The sequence below is a fragment of the Colossoma macropomum genome, unplaced genomic scaffold (assembly GCF_904425465.1).
Source record: "Colossoma macropomum unplaced genomic scaffold, Colossoma_macropomum, whole genome shotgun sequence".
Classification (NCBI taxonomy): domain Eukaryota; kingdom Metazoa; phylum Chordata; class Actinopteri; order Characiformes; family Serrasalmidae; genus Colossoma; species Colossoma macropomum.
In genome coordinates, this window is record NW_023494787.1 from 40,349,467 (window position 1) to 40,362,351 (window position 12,885).

A 12,885-nucleotide genomic window follows, 5' to 3' on the forward strand; every position below is an offset into this window, starting at 1 on the left:
ATACTATACCAATAAGAGTCACTGGGCAAGACTCCTAATGCTGCATTGCCTACATTTGTAAATTTAATTCAAATGTAAGTTGCCCTAGATAAGAGCATCTGCAAAATGTGTAAATGTTTAATTTGAAACCCACCTTCTTTATTTATATACTATTTTGTCTATTTGGCCCTCAGACCACCACAAAGTTTGGACAGGACAAAAAGTTTGGCACACTCTTTCATAGAGGAACTACTTTTGGTTCCCTTTAAGAGCATTTCAGTGGATGGTTCTGTAATGAGCCATTTTTAATGGCAAAGGTTCTGTACCATATAAGGGTTATTCTAGAACCATATATCCAAGCAAAAACCATTTAGGAACCATTATTTTTAAAAGTGTCAGGCTTCAGCTATAAGTCTTTGTAAGCCAGTCTAGTCTTAATTCCTAACTCAGGCTGGGTGATAGTTGCCTTAAGCTTAATTCCAACACAACTACAGTGCAGTGTCACCATTTTTGTTGTTTAGACTCGGTTCTCCAGCACATTGACAGTGATTGAAGCAGACTCATGATGCAAATGTGACATCTAGAATCAACATTTAACCACTTGTTTCTTGTGTATGGGCAAATTAACATAGCAGATGCAGATGTACTTGTGATGTCATGTAGAACTAAATTGGAACATTGTGCACTTCCAGTGTGCTGGAGTACAAAATTGAAACACCAAAAATGAAATCACTGTCCCTTTACTCATGGGCTGCAGTCTACATTGCCTTCATAGATAGAAATTCTGTGATAAAATCTGTGGAAGGGGGACCATGTTTTAACTATCTTTGACTAGCAGCTAAAAACAATTCAAGAGATGTCAAAAGATGCAATTTTTTGCCTTCCTCCTTTCCCTGTTGACCCCAATTTATCTATCCATGTTCGCCCACAAAATCTGTTCTTTTGTAACTTCTGTTGCCACAGTTGTGGCAGAATGTTAGCAAAAATCCCATTCAATCCCTTTTTGTGTGTATTATTAATTTTAAGCCAAATATTTGTTTTGTATGCATCTTTCTTGTTTGCTATTACTAATTAGTTTCACTTAGCTTGAGGCAATATGCACTTTCTGTTTTTATCTCTATGGCTAGTGTGACTTTTTTCCAGCAAATTCAAATTTGTATTCAACAAAGCCACTGCAGCTAATAATGTAGGCCAAGACATTAACTCAGTTAGCTAGCAGCGTTGAAACAGCTGGAGCCTATGAACTTCCTGCTAGTCAGAAGTTGATAAACAAAATCTTGAATTCATGACAAAAAACTTCATTTAATCATCTACAGTATGACCTTTCACCTGCATTGAAAATAAATGTGATTTGAAATTAACAAACCACTTTAAATCTAGATAATCTGATAACAACTGATTTGTGCGCTACAATTTCTCATTAGGCTGAATAGGATTTTGCCAATGTTTTGTCAGGTTTGTCCAACCTCACAACAACAGCAATGAAAAAATGCACAGGTATGTTAGTTCTCCCATGAATCAATGAAATCCTGCTGTTATCTTTACTAATTAGTGGAGAATATCTGAGGCATGATTGAACAAGGCCCCAGCAGCAATAGAGAAGAAATAGAATCCATCAGTGGATACTACTGGCTAAGCAAATTTCTAGAAATTTATCAGATTCAGCTGCACTCAGCTCCACAGTAAACCTTGATTGCAGCATTCTACAGATGGCTGACTTGGAGTCAGGTCTGGTTTTCAGCGCCCCCCCCCCTTTCAGCTATGGTTCAAAGTGCACTCTGTGTTTGGGGGTAGTTGGCTCCATATCACTAAAAAAAGGGCAATGTCTATTCTGGAGCTCATTGACGACCAAAGATCTTAGATAGCTGGCAGGTGGCCCCAGCTTGTCATTAGCTTTACAAACTTTTGCAAAGGACCTATGAGATCATTGTAGAGAATGTGACTGATATTTCAAAATAAAGGTGCAAAAAAGGGTTCTTTGGAGCGATGCCTTACAATAGGGGTCTCAGTCTCAAATGATTTCTCCAAGGGACAGATGGAAAAAATCTTTTTTTTTTCTAAGTATGAACTTTAACTACAAACATGCACACTAATTTATGTATATATATATATATATATATATATATATATATATATATATATATATATATATATATATATCTTTGTCAACTTCTATGATGACTACAAAAATTATTAGTAGTAGTTGTGGTATTAATAGGATACATATTTAGTGTTTAATAAATAATTCAGTGATCAATCAAATTAAGTAAACTTATTTAATTTAAATTTAACAGTAGAATCACATGGGACTCCAATTGTGATAGCAGTATCATTCTTGCTGAACATGAGTGAAGTGACTGAAAATGAACTGCAGTTCATTCTGCATTCACAGTAGATTTGTTTGATAATTCCATTTATTTCTTAATTCTGACATGCTGTATGTACCATACTTCACACATGAATCCACAACAGGCAGGTTTAATTAACTGTCTGTTAGTTAGAATAAGAATAATAGCTAATTTATAGCTAAATTTTAGCTGTGCCTGCTCAGTGTGCAGCATTCATGTTTCCTTTTGCGTGCAGTGTAACAGTGTAAACATCAGCCAAAGCTGATTTGATATAGCTTGTTAGGTAATCAGCCACAGTGTCTGGTGGGTAAAACAAATATACCCATCAAATGTCAATGCTTAGCCACAGAAAAATGTCAAATGATTTGTGTATAGGCCAGATTTAAAGTAACCCTGAATTAATAAATTAAAACATCCAAAACTTCCACATTTTTACTAATTATTATGTCCAAGAAACTATTTAAACGGCATAGGAGGGTCCCTAAACCTCAGGTGTTCAATAAGATTGCGATGTGCACAAATATGTCCCAATTCTGCATGACTGTAAATGTCCCCTTTTTCCCCTTCCCCTTAGGCCACTCGGCCATCCTGACCCCTTCCCCCATGCTGTCTCTATTTTTGAATAGTTAAGGACAGAAACAAACATAAACTCCCACTGTAACTTTAATAATCATAAAGATTCTGTCTTTATATCAATCCTGCACAAGTTGCTCAGATTTGAGTTTTTAACCTCGACACCTCGACATCAGTGTAGCGTCAGTGAGTCAGACTTGCTGGTGGCTTACTATTCTCGCTAAGCTGTTAGCCTCTGGTGCTAACAAGAATTTGAATTGTAAGTAGCTTAAGCTAACAGCTCCATGAAAAACCACAGGTTTACCCACTCAGATTTGAGTCTTTATTCTCAAAACAGTCAGTGGGGCATCAGTCAGCCAGAATGAATCTCTGTGGTTGTGTGCAAAGCTGTTTAGGCCTTCTCACTAATCTAATACTAGGTACAAGTGCTAATGTATAGCGGTGCAGCTGCAGGACCATAACATTCAACCAGTGGCACTGCCTGGCACATTCTTTCATTAGCATACTGTAGTATATTGGCCCGTGATAACTTTCAAGCTAATTTAAGCCCCACAAATCACTTATATTTCACATTTACTGAGATGGCCTGTGTTTTCAATAGAATATTGTAAACTCTGCAGCATGGTAACACATTTGATATGAATATCAGTCTATATGACAATAATAAGCCATCCAAAGAGGAGTTAACCATTTAAAAACACATTTTTGAGTGCAGGGAGCTCTTTAAGGATAAAGTATATATGTGAGGGTGCCATGCAGGCCATTAGTTTGAGACCCCAACCATAGAAGCACCACTTTTTTCCCTAAAGAAGCTTTAAATGAATTCAACAAAGACCCATTTTTTTAACTGAGATGTGTGGAAGCGTAGAACCTTTTTAAAGTTTTAAAAACTCCCCATAATGCAAAGGTTTTAAACCAAATAACCCAACAATCTTTTAGGAACCCTTATTTTTAAGAGTGTATTTCAAGATGTCCTACTGCTTTCTGGTACTCCACCTGCACAATGCACCAATTATTCTGGTGCATTTATAACTTTAAATAGTTCACAGTTATCTGAACCAGTGAGGTAAAACTACAGTGCCACTCTCAGTCAGAAAAACATTTCCATTTGTTTCCCATTTGGAACAGCACATTTTCATTCACTCCACCCTGTCAACACATTCCTGACTCTGGCAGCTCGGGTGGGGCGTGTTTTTTTGGCCCTCACCCATTCTATGGGTTTAGTGGTAAAGACACTCCTCCTCTAGGTCTGGTCTCCATAGGAGGCCACCTCGCTATAGTCCAATTCCAGTCTCCGTCAGCCACAGCGGAATCGCTGCCGAACTTGTGCAACTGCAGGGAGGGGAAAAGCCACTGGAGCCCAAATGGGCGTGATTCAACCACTAGAGGCTATTATTAGAAGGCGCATGGGGACTCTTGGCAATGCTTAAAGATTTGAGTTCTATGGATGACAGTGATAGGAGTGTCAGTCTTTAAACAGAATCAGAAGACATAGTGAGAGTGAGCATCTAATTATGTTAGTAATTAATGTGCTATCTCCTTTGCCGAAAATGTAATAGAATGTTTAGCTAATGTACAAATGAACAGGAGACGCAGAAAATGCAACCAACTCCTAAAACTGAACTTTGGAGGCGTGAAAGAGAATCCCTGGAGATTTCTTTGAAAAAATGAAAGCAAGTCTCCAGAGAAGAATGGAAGCTATAATAAAGGCAAAGACAACATTTGTGTTTTATATGCAATCAATCTTACATGCTTTGAGAAGCAGCATCCTTAGAAGTGTCATCCAAGTAGGGGTCGGGAATATGATGATAACAGTATTTATTGTTATCGTGATAAATTACATGATATCACAATATGCTTTTCTGAGCATACTGTGGATATCGCCAGCACTTAAAGAACACTGACCAACTGCATGCTGCGTTGCAAAGAGAGTATTAGGCCTATTTAACTGAAATTTGTTGTGCCGTATCTGATATATTAAATAAAAAGAAAAAAGTTTTTTTTTGTCTCATCAAACTTCAGAAAAACTTGTCATGATGTATCAAAAAATGTTTTGAAGTATCAATATAGTGTTATATTGTTGCCATATCGCCCACTGCTATATCCAAGCACAAAGTAATGCTGATTATCCCTTTGATAAAACAGAAAAAAAGTTTATTAATTTAATGTACTCATTCATGTTGCACTCACATATGTATTTTCTCTTAGCAAACTTGGCCGCTACATATATAAAGAGTCAGTGTAGGGTACCTACTTCAAAATGCTTAATTATTGAGTTGGCAGCTGTATTGTTGTAGCTATTTGAAACTAGGCAGGTTTGAAATGACAATGTCACCATGCTAATGCCTCTCAATTATTGTTATTATTTTTACTATATATTTTATCGTCTTTCTCTTTGTTTGAACAGCCTAAATGTCCTTCGACTCACTTCATATATTTTGTCCCTATCCCAAACTTTACCACCAGCCACCGTTGCCTGTCTTGTACTAACACTGTGACCTTTAACATGCATACGAAATGAATATAAGTTGAAATTATTTAGGCATTCTTAAAAGTTTACATGAGGTTGAATGGGATTTTTGCCAGCATTCTGTAAACCTTGTCCATCTTAGCAACAAATATGTCAAATATGCTAAAGTTGGAACAAAATGTGGGAAAAAACATTTGCTTTATAGGTTCGGAATTTCTTTTCTTTCTAACCTTAGATCAGTAAGTGACTAATCTGCTAGTCACGGGTTTTGCTTGGGGGTACAATGCATTGCAAAGCCCAAAACAATTAATGGGTAGTATGATGAATACCAAGCTTACTTTATAAATTTGTGGCCATTATTGTTTTCTCTGGTGAGGATGGATTTCCTGTCATGAGTCAAGTTTCATGTTGTGATGGCAAAAGTAAATGTTGCTAAGCATCACTTTTTGTATTCAAAACTTACAGTAAAAATAACCTATAGTATAGTAACTTACAGGATCAGTTAGCCGGACAGTGATTAAGCCTAGCCATGGACTTTGTTTTCCTTTCAATGGAAAATCTCCCATCCAGCCCAGGACTAGGCTGAAACCACCCATACAGATATACTAAATTAAGGCCACAAAACTGCAGTGCACACAAAAAGTGTGAATATAGATCTACTACAGTTCAGACCTATTACCTGTTGACTGCTCACTACAAAGCATTACAAATATCGACACATGAAGCAAAATTTTTAAAATACAGCCTAACCACCAGTCTCTCTCTCTGTGTCTCTCTTCCTGTTGCTGGCTGTCTCTCTCCTCTGAAGCTGTGATGTGTACTCTGGAACAGGAAATGAGTGCAGACAGAGGAGGCAGGCAAGCTGAAACCGGCACAAGGCTCTGCTGCACACACAAACACACACGCTCATACTCGCGTATACGCTCTCACACTGGCCACGCGCTGCGTCTGCCAGCACTGGAACTTCAGATAAAAGGACAGACAAAACACTGAAGCAAAAAGAGAGGGAGCAAAAGCAACAAAAAAACGAGTGAAAGATAAGAGGAAATAAAAAGAAAAAGGACAGATATCTGAGTGGTGTTGGCTGGAATTTTTAAAGACTGAGGAAGAAAGAAAGGCGTCTGGTTAGGATGGTGCTGCAGTCTCCTTCCACCAGGTACACTTTTGAACTTCTAACATGCGCTTCCTTTTTTCTGTTTCTGTACTGTAGTTCTATGTGCTTCCAACTGCTTTGTGTTCCTTAAAATAGTTTTTGGGTTTCCAGCTGGTAACTGAAGGGCTGGAGTGAATGTGAAATAAGAACTATCCTTTTTCTGTTCTTTGAGTAGTTGAGCAGGCAGACAGATGTTTTTCCCACAGTACCAGCACCAGTTAGAGAGAAATGTTGTCAATTGCAGGTCTCAATCTATGCTCAAATGCTCTTGAGCTTTATAGCTGAGTCGGAGCAGCTAGTAACTACATCTGTATAGACCTGAAAAAATCATTTTTCATTTTTATGTTTATTGAAATCTATACCATATACCAAAACTTAACCTAGAAGAGCAGCAGAGGTGATCTCAGATCAATGTATACATGATTTTTAAAGCTATGTAGTATGGGCTTCATAGATAGAGTTTAACAGCATTCTGCAATCATCAAATACGTCTTGGGACAGCTTCCCGGACATGGAACAAGCCTAGCCCTGGACTAGAAACCATTCTGAATGGAGATTCCCCTTTGGAAGTATAGGCGACGAAATCTCTGTCCAGGAAACCGGCCTCTAAAGTTTAACATAGGGTTATTCTGCCCATTATCTCATCTGCATATGTTACATATTATCCGTGTCATATCAAAATCTCATAACTCCTTATTTTTTCAGCTAAAAACTCAACATGACTGAACATTTGACGTACAGGCCAACGGAAACAGTCCAAAATTGTCTCGCTACATTAATGTACAAGGAGATTTATTTTCTATGAAGTTATGAGATGGTCTTGTTATCATAGTATGGACATAATATTCATTTGTGCCTATTTAAAATCCCGTTAATAACTACCTTAGGATTATCTGTATGTAAACATTCACTTGCATTCCAAAATTGTAAATTTAAAGTATTTTCAAGCCTCCTGAAATTCAGATCTAAAAAAATCTAATTTAAAAGCAGGAATAAACAGAATTATACCATTATGTTTGTTCTTGCTTTTAATATGATTTTGATTGTGATCTGCTGGTGGTGGTGTTATTTCTTCAATGATTGTCTTCTTGGTTGTTGTGTGCTGCCATCTTGGCCAGAACTCACTAGCAAAAGAGATTTTTAATCTCAGTGTGACGACCCTGGTTAAATAATGATAAAATTAAACAATGTACCTTTTGTTGTTTTTTAAAGTAAAAAAGGAGTTATCACATCCTCTGCAGTGAACAAACATAAATATTTTTATTATATTTTTATTTATACTTTTGTACATTTTAATTGCACAATTTAATGCAAATTGAATGCACAAATGCAACATTTTCCAAGCACATGATTCCACGTGATTGTCATTGGAGTGTTTTTTATGATACCAATAATGGGATGGGGATGGTGAAATTTCATTGTTGTTATGATGTCACACGGTTGGCATACTGGTCTGTAAAAAAACCTTATGGCTGATATCAGTTCTGTGATTCAGAAATAGAAAGTTTGCGGTGACAAACACGCCTGCTAAACTTGGAAACAAACTGTTAAATCAGGTGTGTTTGAGTAGGGAAATCACTAAACATGTCTGGACTAAAGTCCTCCAGGACTGAAGCTGGACTCCTTATGCTGTAAGAAGTATCTTGTCAAAGTCTCTTTCCCTTAGGCTTTAGGCGTAGGCTTTTAACTACCTTTGCATTTAACTACCTTCCAAACAACTAGTCCTAACGTTTTTCTCAAGAGCTTGTTTTGATGACTCTTGATGTATGCAGACTAAACACTCTTTATTTTGAGGAGTGTTTTGGTGCACTGGCCTCGTTTTGATGTGCTTTTGCTGGGCTTGTTTTGAGCGGTGTTTTGATGTGTGAGTTACGGGGTGTTTCAGTGTGTTTTCTGCAGAATGTGGAGGTGTATGTACTGAAGCAGTGGCCAATGACTGCTTGCACTGCATTCCTGAGTGTATGGAGCTGAGGTGGGTGTGGAGCAAGAGTGAATCACCGCAGGTTTGCTCCAGCAATGCTAAATCATTGTGAATTCCACTCCAGTCCTACTACACCTCTACGTCTCCCTCTCAGGCCTTTAGAGACTTCCCCAAGGTCCTTTAGAAGTGACAAGAAGTGGCGGTTGTGTGGACCCTAATTTTCCAACCTCTCCTTATCCTTTAGAATTAAACAGGCTGCGTTACTGTGCCTTTAAGACCGATTCAATATGAAGAAGCTTGGTTCTGATTGGCTGTCCTGTATATTGCCTTTTTCAAAAAGCAGTCAGACCTGGGACACTCTATAACTTCAATAACTGGGCGGAGCAAAACTGCATTGAATAGGTGAATGTATGTAAATGGTTGCACATTTAATTCAAAACAGGCTTTTTGCAGCTTAGTTTCCAAATATGGATTCTATGGACTGGGGAGCAAAACGAATTTTGAAAATTGCAACAATATTTACATATTAGTTCTTATTTAAAAAAAGTGAGGTAAATATGGTTTTCCATGAGATGGACCCCTTTAAGAGCATATACTCCTTTATACTCCTACCTAATACAGGAAATAGCCTTGCCTTCTGCCAGTGCAAAATCAGGGCTCAAGGTTTTGGCTCAGTGTCCAGCCCCTGGCTCTATGGAATCTAAGCCTGAAACCTTGGCCTGGGCTAATTTTGGAAGCAAATGTGGATCACGCAAAAGTGGCTTATTTGTTGTGGGCTACGCTGAAGCTTGCAGACCCATTTTATCCCTTCCAGAGTGGACATCCTGCAGAGGTAGCAGACACACCACGCCGAGGTCACAGAGAGGAAAAACAAGAGGTTTCCGTGTTTAAACAGCAGCTGAATGGAAACGGCCTCCTCCAATTGTTCTCTGACTGTAGCTTTTTCTGCTGGAGGGTGTTCCCTCTCTTCACCCCCCCCAACACACACACACACACACACCACCACCACCACCACCTATGCCTGCGGCATGCACAGATACCAAGAATTTTTTTAGTGTACCTGCTCCAACATGATGAATCCCGGCCAGGGACAGTGTGGGTGTCATTCCTGCCCTGCTGCTCAAGAATCACCCGAAAGCTGAGAGTCGCCAAACAGGTTCTGAATGTTCCCTGTCTGTATTCATGTCTGTGTGGATGCACAAACAAACACACTCCCATACAAGCCCGCAGTCAGGAAGATGCAGTAACTTTATATCAGTATCATTTGTTGTAGAACTGGAGAATCTGTCTGGATGACACTGTGTTCCTTTGGTAGACCACAGGTCCGCCATTGCACCCAGTTCATTTCCACCCCCTTTTTAGCAGAAAAGCAGTAGCTTGGCTGTTGTTTGCACTTGATTCCCTCCCTCTGGAGGGAAGAGAACATCTGTGCTCTCGGTGTGTTCAGGGTTGGTGCCTCACGTCTCTCGTCCTTCACTGCACTGTCACAGACATGTTGAGGCAGGTTATGGGAACGAGAAAGACACCTGGGCTGTTTTTGCAATGATGTTCTTTGAAGCAGGTCTTACAAGATCACTGTGTAGTCACTAAGTGACTTGGGCCTTAAAGACTCATCTTGATGTGACATGTTCCACGTCTGGCACTACATCACTTCAACTTGCTCTAACATATATATATATATTGTATTAAAGACACTCCATATTCCAAGCATATTGGGAAAAAAGCAAGAACTTAGTGATTAACAAATATCTATTTATAGTAATATCCCGATAATCTGATTATGACTATTCAAATATGAAGCATTCTTAATTTTATTTTAATTTTCAGTGCTATACAGCTTTCTCAGTCACTATTCAATCATCTTGTAACAACATGCACCATGAAAAAAGTGTGTGTGTGTGTGTGTGTGTGTGTGTGTATATATACAACAACACAACAACTTCTAAAACACTATATAACATCATAACAAATACAAACAAATTAAAAAATAACTAGAATTTTTATAAATAGAATTCTTTTCAAAAATGTAGTTGATGTTTTTGAGCTAGTTAAGAGCTCAGTGTGGTTCCAGATTTCTCCATGATGGCCCAGCCATCACATGTATTTGTTAAATTTCATCAGTAGCAAACTTGATTGAGCCAAACCAGGTATTGGATGATAAGTACAAATGACACTGGGCTTCCTTGAGGAGTGGTTAGGAAATGGTTAAGCAAAAAATGCTTACCCCAGATAAACAGCTTTTTAAATATATTTTTTTGCCAAGTGTATAACCTTATTGCACAGTACTGATTATAGTGCTAGTCAAAAGTTTGAATATGCCTGATAGAATGCATACCATGATATTTTGACCTAAAGGCTGCAAAGAGTCTAAAACATTACACAATTTTAATTTTGACATGTATGTGGTTTTTACAGTAATCTTCATAATTCATCAGGCCTCTTTTTTGATACATAACACTTTCTCCTGCCTGTAGGTGTCCCAGATGACTTTTAAAAGTATGCATTTAGGTGGCTGGGAACCCTACATATTATGATTCTTAATAGAGCTATGAGTTTTATTGCCACCACCCTTTGTTCAACATGCAGAGTTCTACATAATTAAAATAATTAGAGCTGTTTTGAGTTCCAGAGGGAAGCTCAAGAACAATTTTTAAGTGCAATTCCACAGCCCTACAGTGATACAAACATAATCACATGGACTTTACTCTTCAGTTTATTCAGTTATGGAACGCAACTCCCACACAATTAAATGGTCACTGTAGTTGCTAATCAGTTTATAACCACTCTCAGCAACAGAGAAAATGGTGAAATGCTCTAACAGTGAACAACAACGAGAGCCAAAGTATAAATAAATACGCCTACCCGGGGTTGCCAGATTGAGCCAAAAAATGTTCAGAACGTGTGGAAACATATTCAGAATACATCTTGGTAAGGCACATGGGGAAATCTTTTTTTATTAATTCACACTGTTTCTTACTGTTACTGGGTGGCCGTTTTGTTCATGTGATTATTCTGTTAATACATGTCATGAAAAATTCATTTTGAAAATTCTCAACATTTTTTTCCTTCTCACCGTGGCCCACAATCCTGTGAGTGGTACATTACAACACTGATGCTAAACTTGTTTCTCACAAACATGTCCACTACTGAAGAGACAGTTTGATCATCCCTCAAAAGAGTTCAATAATGCTGAGATTAACAACTGATCATCACAATGTTTTATCCGTCTACTCAGGCTTTAGTAGGTGCTTTAGTAGGAGCTTTAGTGTTTGCAAAGAAGCTGTTAATTGAAGTCCTCTTTAAAATGTGTCTTACAAGCATGTTTGCTACATAGAACCTCTATATAGAACCATGGACATTCAAAAAACATTTGCATGCTTAAATAGTTCTTTGCATGGTGAAATTGTTGTTTAGTGGGTATCATAAAAATGTAAAACGTCACTGTATTCTGAATGCTGCCTACACAAAATGTAACTTGGACTAAATGCAGATCCCAATACTTGTATTTGGTTACATCCCAACCCTGACAGTCAGTAATGCCAAGTAAACTGGATAATCCATGTCTTGCCTTTGTGATTGCGATTGATGCTGATCTGTGTGCCAACAGCTGCCTCTCAATAGGACAGAATGAAATGTATGTCAGTCAAAGTTTTAATAACTGATTGCATGTAGGGAGAATTCAAATTTTAGCTGCATTTTTAGACTCTCGGCATATATTTTTTAAAAGTCCACCAAAGTCATGATCAGCCCAAATTTTGTCCACCTGCCAAAGTACTTCTTTCCCTGACAAATCAAACCAAAATCCACCCAATTTGTCAGGAAACGGTCCAATCTGGCAACATAGCATACACCCAAGAGAAGATGAAAGGAAAAAAAGAAGCCTAGGAGAAAGGACAACACAGTGATGGTACGAAAAACAAGAGGAAAGGCACACCCAGTGTGCAAATAGATGGAGCCAATGAAATCTTTGAAAACAAGAAATAACTCCCTCAAAATCATTGAGTAATGTGGAATATATCCTATTTAAATACAACAGACTTACTTTATTTGGGTACTTTAGCAGGTGGAAATCCCATGGAACTTAGAAAAACACAATTCATTCTCTTATTTGACTTTGGCAGATTTAACGTTTAGGATAATTATGTTCTTTCAACAATAATATTTTAAGTACATTTTTAAAAATGGGTCAATTCAATTAATATCAAATTGATTTTTTTTCTTAACGTGCAAGAGCCAGTTCTACATTTTTTGAGTATTTTTGAGTTTAGGGGTGTCACGATACGCATGTTAATATTCATTTTTTCAATACAGGTTTCACAAGACGATACACGCTGTGAATCAAATACAGTTAGATTTCATGCTCTGAAATGTGCAATAGTGAGAATACTTTCTATAGTTCTAGTTAACACTATCCATAATGTTTCTAAGAGTAATAACCATC

At 37.9% G+C, this 12,885-nt stretch overlaps 1 protein-coding gene across 5 annotated transcripts in view; it reads left to right on the top strand.

The window, feature by feature from the left end:
• arhgap27l (Rho GTPase activating protein 27, like) overlaps positions 1-12,885 on the top strand; it is a 57,136-nt gene that overhangs the window by 1,530 nt on the left and 42,721 nt on the right. For all 5 annotated transcript variants that reach the window (XM_036567362.1, XM_036567365.1, XM_036567363.1 and 2 more), the window contains exon 2: positions 6,179-6,526. The gene's annotated coding sequence lies outside the window, so the exon portion shown is untranslated. The remainder of the gene's footprint in view (positions 1-6,178; positions 6,527-12,885) is intronic.